The sequence below is a fragment of the Solanum lycopersicum genome, chromosome 1 (genome assembly GCF_036512215.1).
Source record: "Solanum lycopersicum chromosome 1, SLM_r2.1".
In the NCBI taxonomy this organism is placed as follows: Eukaryota; Viridiplantae; Streptophyta; class Magnoliopsida; order Solanales; family Solanaceae; genus Solanum; species Solanum lycopersicum.
Genome location: NC_090800.1, coordinates 5,053,084 through 5,062,721, shown reverse-complemented (window position 1 = coordinate 5,062,721; position 9,638 = coordinate 5,053,084).

Here is a 9,638-nt window from a genome sequence, read left to right as displayed (position 1 = left end):
AAAGCTATAATTTTGTGTATATAGAGATTTTTTTTGTATCATTTGAAAATGTGTATAAGCTTAAAACTGAAGTTTGCTATAATATGTATAAGTGCATATTCTGTTTGTTGCTACATTTCTTTAGCTTATAAATGTATATTTATATAATTTGATTTTGTATACAGAAATTCTAAAAATGGCTTTACTGGCTATATTGGTTATGCATTCTGGTAGATGGGATAATGACAATTGTTACGTTGATTATACAATTAAGGAGATGATTTTTAAAGAAAGTTCATCGTATAATGAGTGCTATAATGTCATTGCAATGCAACTAGGGATTAATACGAATGTGAATAAACTAAAAATTGAGTATAAGATTGAAGAAAGCAAGACACCCATGTTGAATCACAACGACATGGGTGTTAAGAGTTTATATTATGCTTAAAAAGTCTGAAAATGAGTTCAACAAGTATCCACTGTGTATTAGCAAACTGCCTAGTAAAATTGGTACCAATGAACTGTGTGGAAGTTCAAATCAGGATAGTGATACGATAACATCTATGTCCGAAATTTTAGAGACGGACTTATACTATACTAATGTTCTATTACCTCCCTGGACTTACTTTATAAGTAATTTTCTACCCCTTTTCGGCCTACGTGGCACTAGGCTGAAAAAAAAAAGTCAACCAGCGTTGGTCCCACAAGATAGTGTCATGTTGGCCGAAAAGGGGTAGAAAATCACTTTTAAAATAAGTTCACGGAGGTAATAGGACCTTGGTATAATATAAGTGTGTCTCTGATATTTCGGGCATAGATTGAAAGGGTACTTTACATTACCCCAAATTAAAATGAACGAAAAATTCATGCTACTCCCAACCATACAGCATAGTCTGCTCCTTTTCTTATCAGAAATTAAGAAGATAAAAAGTTTGATGACTATAAGATTCAACGAGATAATTTTCTAAGAAAAACAACATCATGTGTAACTATTGCAAAAAGTTAGAACACACTATTGATAAGTGTTACTAGCTTAACAAATTCCCTAATGGTTTTAAGTTTAAAATATTCAATCAGTTGATGGGAATAGTTATAATACGAAAAGTTCAGAATCAATACAAAATATCAATCATCAGTTCACAACTTATAGAAAACATTGCAAATTTGATTCTATTCGTGTCACACTATTTACTGAAAAGACTTGTAAACAATCATGTGAAAAAAGTCAGTGATAGTAAAAAATAAAAAATGAAAATAGACTATCCATATTGAATACTTAATTACTATTTCCATAGTAACTAATATCATTGTTTACCTAATAACAATTACTCTCATTTTACATCTCTCTTTTCAAAATAAATTTAAAAGTAAAAGTGAATTTAATCAATCTTTGCATGTAATTGATGTCAAAATATAACGAAGAGGTCTTAAAGTCATAGCTAGAGTCTTAAAATTTATATTGTATAATATTTTGCTCATTGAGTTTTTAGGAGTTTTCATAGCTTCTTAAGGATCATACAAATGGCTGTACGGCAGAGATCAAGAACTATCTTACTTTAGCCTATACAAAGAGTTAGTATTACTATATAATTTGAATTTTTAAAAAAATTAATAAAATGTGAGCTATTTTTTACCATATAATTTAGTTATTGCTGTTAGAAATCTTATTAGAATATAAAAAGTGTTAAGTATTTAACTTAAAAGTTCCAAAATATTAGACAAACTTCTATTGTCATTTAAGCAAAAAACTTATAAATTGAATTATTTTTACTATATTCTTAAGGATAAAGGACAGAATTCACATATTTTTAAGGCAAAATTACCATTTGCCCTTTTAAGTTTATAATTATAGAATCGATAAAATAATATAAGCGCTGATACATTAATATGATACGCGAGATACATTAATCGTTAAGTAAGATACATTACATTTTATACATGATACACTAATTTGATGCGCGAGATACATTAATTTGATACACTGATACATTAATATGATACGCGAGATACATTAATCGTTAAGTAAGATACATTACATTTTATACATGATACACTAATTTGATGCATGAGATACAATAATTTGATGCGCTGATACATTACTCTAATGCATGAAAATGAGGGATAAATTTTTAAAATGTCATTATTTTGTTACTTAAGAGGACTCATTGTCAATACTTTCATTATTTAGTAAAGATGTCACAATTTTAGTTTATTATATATCTTTTTAATCTATTTTTTAATTGTTTAAATCAAAAAAATACAAATATTTAAAACAGAAAGGAGAAATTAAGGGGAGAGAAAAAAACTAAAGATGGAAGTATTGCTTAAAACTCTCATCACTTACAAAAAATCAAAAAAATCAAAAAATCAACCGAGACTCCCAAAATCTAATGAATTCTCTCAACTTTTGATTTTCAAAACTTCCGTACAAATTCGACGAGATAATTGCTTCTTCCATATTCTTTTTCTAATTGTTTATAATAGATATAACTGTTAATCGTATTCTGTTTTTGTATATTTGAAATTGATATAAAACGAAAAAAATTAAAAATTTAATTGTAAATAATTGTAAAGCGTAGTATTCAGGTTTCGTATAATTTTAAACAAGTAGTTTGTTTTCGTTCGTTTTCTGTTTTCGTTCATATTCTCTTTTGGTTGTAAATTGTATGAACTATGGATAACGTATGACTATTTGCATAAGTTGTATTCCTTAACGAAACAAATATGATCAATGTAATGTATGTTGTAACCGTTTGTTCTGAAATTAATACAGTTTTAATGTTTATTTTGTATATGTATATGTCAAGGGACTTTTATGAAATATGAAGAGTTATTGTTGTGAATACATAATATTTATTACTCTGATGAAATTTTGTTCATAATATGATGATTGTTATGTATGAAGTAAGTGATATGACTTGAATAAAGTTTTGTTCATAACATAATGCAAGTACAATTGTGAATACATATATTAGTTACTTAATTCTGACTTTGTTAACAACTCTATTCCTAACTTTATTCATGACTTGAAAAGTTTTATTTAGTGTGAGTACAATAAGAATACACTGAATAAACACATCTGAATCCAAAATACAATAAGAATACACCGAATACAACTAACATGTATTTACTTTGAAACATACAAAAAGCATTACAATGTGTATATTTACTTTACGGATGACAAACAAGGCTCATACAAAGTACAATTAGTATAAAGACACCTAAATCCAAAATCACCCAAAATGAATTCATTTACAATAATCATATAATACAAATACAACAAATACATAAAAAATTCCATAGCATATAACACAAATCCAACAAAAGTTAATTAGTAAAATCTGAAATATCATAGTCGTGTAAAATGTATTCATAAATTATTGAATATCCACAAATGTGAAAAAATATAAAGAAATGAATAAAAATGATACATTATCAAAATTAACAAAAATTGATCCCAAAATACAATAATAAAATAACAACTGGATATAAAATACAAACTAATAAATATTGCACAGTGTACATAACAAGAAATTTACAAATATATTCAATACACATTGTTGAACAAATTGTTCTTTAACTTCAATTCTGTTGGGGTTTAACAAATGTGAATGAGAAAAGAAAAGAGAGAATATGAAAAGGGAGGGAACTAATTTGGAGGGAAAATGAAAAGTCATTTGCAAAGTGCCAATGAAAAGTTATTTCTCCCATATCAGCAAAAGAAAGGGAAATTGTTGTCCTTATATAAGGAAACACTTTCATTACTTCTTAAAGAGCTAAGAAGAAGATGCCCCCTCGCGCCGTCGTCGTCGCTTGCTCGGCTTCGGCAAATAATGTGATTGATAAATTTTTTGGACAAAATTTATTTAATCAGTTTTTGTTAAATCAAATAAATCTTGTTAATATTATCTCTTATAAATTTGCGGGTTTACTTTCCAAAAAGGTTATTTTCCTAACAGACACAATTTTCTGAAAAGTTGTTATTTCTTTCTGGATAAAACGGGTTTGAACAGATTCCACTGAACAGACACGTTCCTTGCTGAAAATGGCTACAAAAGGAAGTGAATTTTCGATTTTTCAAACACTGGAAAAAAAATTCCTTCTCTGCATTTATTTTTCTCTCAAATAAAATCAAAGTGTCGATCAACTGAGTCCGTGTGACTTGTTGTTGTTCTGAAGGTCGCTGAAGTTAAAGAAATTTGAGGTACCGCTATTTCTTTAACAGGTTTAATCTGTTTTATCTTGGGAGAAATTAATCCATAACCTTGAGTATAGTGAGGGGATTAAAATTCTTAAGCACACACAATAATTTCTGTGGACTCGGATTACTTCTTGTATTTTATGTATTTTCTGCTTCATCTTATTTCTGTTTATGTGTATTAACCTTATAAATAAAGGTTACTATAAGAATAACAAATTCAACATGCAAAAATCTAAACATGCAAAAATATTTAAATACCTCTTCATCAACAATTTGATCTTCTCCGTCATATTCTTGTACCATGCGAGTTACGTTTTCAATCTGAATTTGATGAAGACTTTGTTCTTGTTGTCTCACTTCCCTCATTTTAGAAGCAGATCTTACAATATCTGTTATTCCTTGAGTAATACATAGATTAAATGATTGTTACTCACTAAAATCATTTTACTAAGATGAATAGTGTCTCTTATAATCATCCGTTGAAGAGTGTTTTTTAGTTCTAAACGAGAATTATCCTACTTTCACCAAATAAGAATGATTTAAACAACAATAAAATCAGAAAATAAATCTAAAAAAGAAGATAACGATGAAAATATCTTCATTAGAGGAATTTGTGTGAATCCAGATTTCGAAGATAAAAAAACAATATTTCGGCAGAAGATAATAAGAAAAGTGGGGTTGAAAAGAAGAAGGATTTGAAGGTTGAAAGTTGAATAAGAATATGTACAGGAAAATATATAGAGAGAGAATTTTATTTGTTTTACTTATGGGACAAATATAGAAGAGACAAATATGGAAAAAATTTACAGATTTTGATTATTTTTAAATAAAAATAATTTGGGAAAAGTGAACTATGTATATACATGAAAATGTAAATAAATTAATATTTTATGAGATAAAATAGGGGTTTAAAATACATATTCTTTTTTAAAATAATGACATTTTTGATATTTTAATTAATATTTTTAAAGTAGAGAGTTTTTTACTAATTAAGCTGTTGATTTTGACTAGTTTGCTATTTTTTCCTTTATAAAACTAATAAGGGATAATGATAATAAGAGAACTTAAAAGGTGAAATTTCTATTATTTTCCTATTTTTAATATAATAGGCTATTGTTGTAGTACGGTCTATAATAACAAGATATTTAATCATTCATGAGTAAGATCATTTTTCACTAATTATGTTTAAGAATAACATATTATTTTTATCGAATTATATCTGATCAATACATATTAGATTTTCTTTTAAGGGGGAGGTGGGGTTAGGGGGGGAGAGGTTTACTATTCCCTCCGTTTCAAAGATTTTGGTTTAGTTTGATTTGGGACAGTTTAAGAAAATAAAGAAGATTTTATAATCTTGTAGTTCTAAATTAAAATTATGTCAAATATATCAAAATGTTTTTTAATTTTGTGGTCTTAAATATGTTCTGTTGAAAGTTAAAATTAAAATGTTAATAAAAAAAAGAATCATTTTTCAAAAAAATATCAAAATATTCTTTTTAAAACGAAAGGAGTAATACAATAAATCTAATAAAGAGAAAGTGAAAATGTAGTAAATCTCCAAGAATCTTTGAGGTGTGCGTTATCCCCCTAAATGTCAAACTACTATTATTATTGAACCTACATCCTCTATATTTATCCACTTGTCCTTTCTCTTTCACCAAACACCAAGAGCCAAATATATGATATATTAAATTGGGTAGATAGGTTATAGTAACCATCAAATGATACAAATCTAATGAATTAAAAAAAAAAAGAGAAAAGGACAAATTCGATATCTTATATTTAAAGTAGATTTTAAATGATTTCTTAAATATACATGGAATAATTTTAGGTCTTTAAATTTGTCATAGTTAACATTTTTAGTCTCTTTCAAACTTTTAACTATTCATACTTAACAAATTAATGAATAATAATAATTTTTTAACTATATCCACCAAAAAACCTCATAAACACTTATCTTTTTAAGATATAAAAATAACAAAAAATACGTGACAAACAATTGCACCAAACTTTGAAATAAATAATTGATATTAATAGAGAATTGAAGGATTATATTAAAACTCAATAATATTTGAAGCGCGGAGAATTTATTTTGAAGACAGTGATTAGAATGGGATATTGTACTCATCTAATACTTCATATTCATAGTCCAAAGCATGGTGTGTGCATCGATCGGCTCAATTTTATGTATTATTAATTTAATTTATTAATTTTTTATTTTTAATTTTTTAATTATATTAAAGTAATAATAATATAAGATCATTATTTATCAATTTTTGGTTTAACGATTTTTGTCATTAATTTTTTGATTTTTGATATTTCCCAATAAGAAAATGCTCATAAAATAAATATATATGATTTCTCACTTCTCTAATAATTTGGCATGATACCGTGAGACCAGCAAATTAACTGTAAATACTTTGGTATAATGAAACAAGAAATATAATGAGAAATTATTTCAATAAGAGTTGATGTAGTACGAAGGCTACAATAACATGTTATATCCAAAACATAATATGTCATTTTTTGTGTGAAGCTTGTAGACCATTATGTAGAGTACTAATATAATGTCTAGTTATGTTGTATTATTTATATTTAATATTTATAGAGTATAGTATAAGTTACTATCGTCTTAACAAGACATTAATTTACTAAATAACCTAACACTAAAAATCGATATCAAATCAATAAATTATAAAATAATTATTAACCTAATTAATAACTCAATATTAATGACCCAATAATATTTTTTCAAATAGTATGGGAAAAAGGAACATGGGAATCTGATTCCATTGGGCAAAGTAGGCGCAATATTGAATATGAAGTACTTTCCATTTTTGGCGATGAGATTTGGTTTAATTGAATCTTTATGAGCTTTTAATTCTTTTAAGTTTATGAAAACATTTTCTGAGTTCAGCAAAATTCATTAAATTTATGTTCCCCTTTTTTTTTGTTTAAAATGTGGATTATAAAAATGGTTGAATAAATTTTAAGAATCACATAGTTTTAATATGAAATTACACTTTATTTCTCATTAATTTGTAATAACATTAATTGTTTAAAAAGTAACACAAATTGGATACAGTAATATGTAACTCAGATACATTAAAGAGTATCTCGAATACGTTATAACTGTAGCTCGGATACATTAAAAACTAGCTCAGAGACATAATATATATGTAGCTCGGATACTTTAAAAACTAGTCGGATACATTAAAAACTAGCTCGAATATATAATGAAATAAACCGAATACATAATATGTAAATCGAATACACTAAAAAAATAAAAGATTTTAGAGGTTTTTAAAATAGAAGAGAATATTAAAATTAACAAAAATATAAGACGTGAATTTCAGTAACATTTTCAGAATAGAATACACCAATTGCGTTGCAAAAGTGGCCGACGCAACCGAATAATAAAAACAAAATAAATATTGTAATACATATAAATAATTTTCTTATCTTATATTTTATGTTAATACTAAAAATTTATATAATACATATAAATAATGCAAGTCTGAATTTTTTTTACTGACCCTGATAAGATTTAATTGTTATTCGTTAATTTTATTTTGACCGCAAAAAGACAAACTTTATGGCCTATTCTAATTACAGTATTTTATTAGTCAAAAAAAAAAAAAAAAAAAAACTAAAGTGGAAATTTTTTTTCATATATTCAAGAATCTTTTATTAATTTTTTCTTTATTTTATTAATCATATATTCTAGAATCTTTCATCACCCAACTTCATATTTTGAATGTATGAGAAGTGAGATATCTATAAATGATGGAATAAAGATAATTTTCTACTCATTAATTATCATAGCATATATATATATATAAAAAAAAGAAGGAAATACGATCTTATTTTATAGCAAAAATAATTATTCACTTCATAATAAAAACTATTTCAAGAAGAATTTTTCCATTACGTAATGAAAATATTTTATTTCCTTAATTAATAAATCAACTAGTTGAACATAGTTTTTAATGATGAAATCAATTTCTGGGTAGTTCATTTTCAACTAAACCAAATTAAAATAAGTTTATATCAATTTAAATAATATGTATTAAGCAATAAGCATCATATTAAAGTTGGACTAATTATGTGAAAATGATAAACTTAGAAATTTAATATCATCTAACGTGCTAGCACAACATATCTTCCAGCTATCACATCAAAGATAAATAATTTTGAGATACAAAAATTCCACTATTATGTCATTACTTATTTAGTTATTAATTATGTACGAATTATTATATGCAATAATTTAGTCAATTATTATTTCTTACATAAAGTACATAATTGAAGATTTTTTTACTTTTAGTTATTCTTGTCACGTATTGCTGTTTTATATTTTATTTTTGTATAAAATATTATAATTTCCAAATCTATGCAAGTACTCAAAATGATTACAAAAATCTACTCGCACAATATATTTATTGTTATTGTTAAGTGATTTAATAAGATTATAATTATTCTAATAACAATGATTATGTGGGAAAAAAAATGTATTTGCAAGCACATGATATACATTTATTAATTTAATATGATAATAGTATAGACGAATTTTATGTCAAATAACAATGTGAAATAAGAAAAAGAAAATCAATAATTTATCTGCAACGAGTGTTTACACTAAATCAATGTTTATATGTCATATATTTGGATATATAGTTCAATTACTTGATCATAATTAATTAAAGAATATCTTCCACAAATAACTTATTAAACAATAATTATATATTCTTACTCATTAAACAATAATTATGTCACGACCCAAATCGGGCCGCGTCTGGGCACCCACACTTACCCTCCTATGTGAGCGAACCAACCAATCTAAACCTTAACATTTCAATATAATATCAACAGAAAGTAATGCGGAAGACTTAAACTCATTAATAAAAACCAATTCAATAACTTCTAAAAACTCAACAACTATTATTATCCCCAAAATCTGGAAGTCATCATCACAAGAACATCTACTTCAAATTACTAAAGCTAATAGTATCTAAGAAGCTAAAATACATAAAAAGCTAGTCCATGCCGGAACTTCAAGGCATCAAGACATGAAGAGGAAGATCCAGTCCAAGCTAGAAGCATTAGCTCACCCTGAAATCCGGAGTGATGAAGACTGGCTAGAGTTGCGGTTGAGTTGAAGACGATGGCACGTTTGCTGCACTCCACAAATAACAAAGAAGAAAACATAAAAGTAGGGGGTCAGTACAAACACAGGTACTGAGTAGGTATCATCGGCCAACTCAAAATAGAAAATAGTATATATCAGATAACATCATAAAATCAACTACAATACTCAACATGCGGCATTTACAATTACCATAACCCTTGGTCATAACACCAAGCACATCAATGAGGACTCACGCCTCCTCATCATACCCATTTGGGAATTAGGTTCATTAGAATGAATATATTAACATCTTTCAAGATTCCTTAT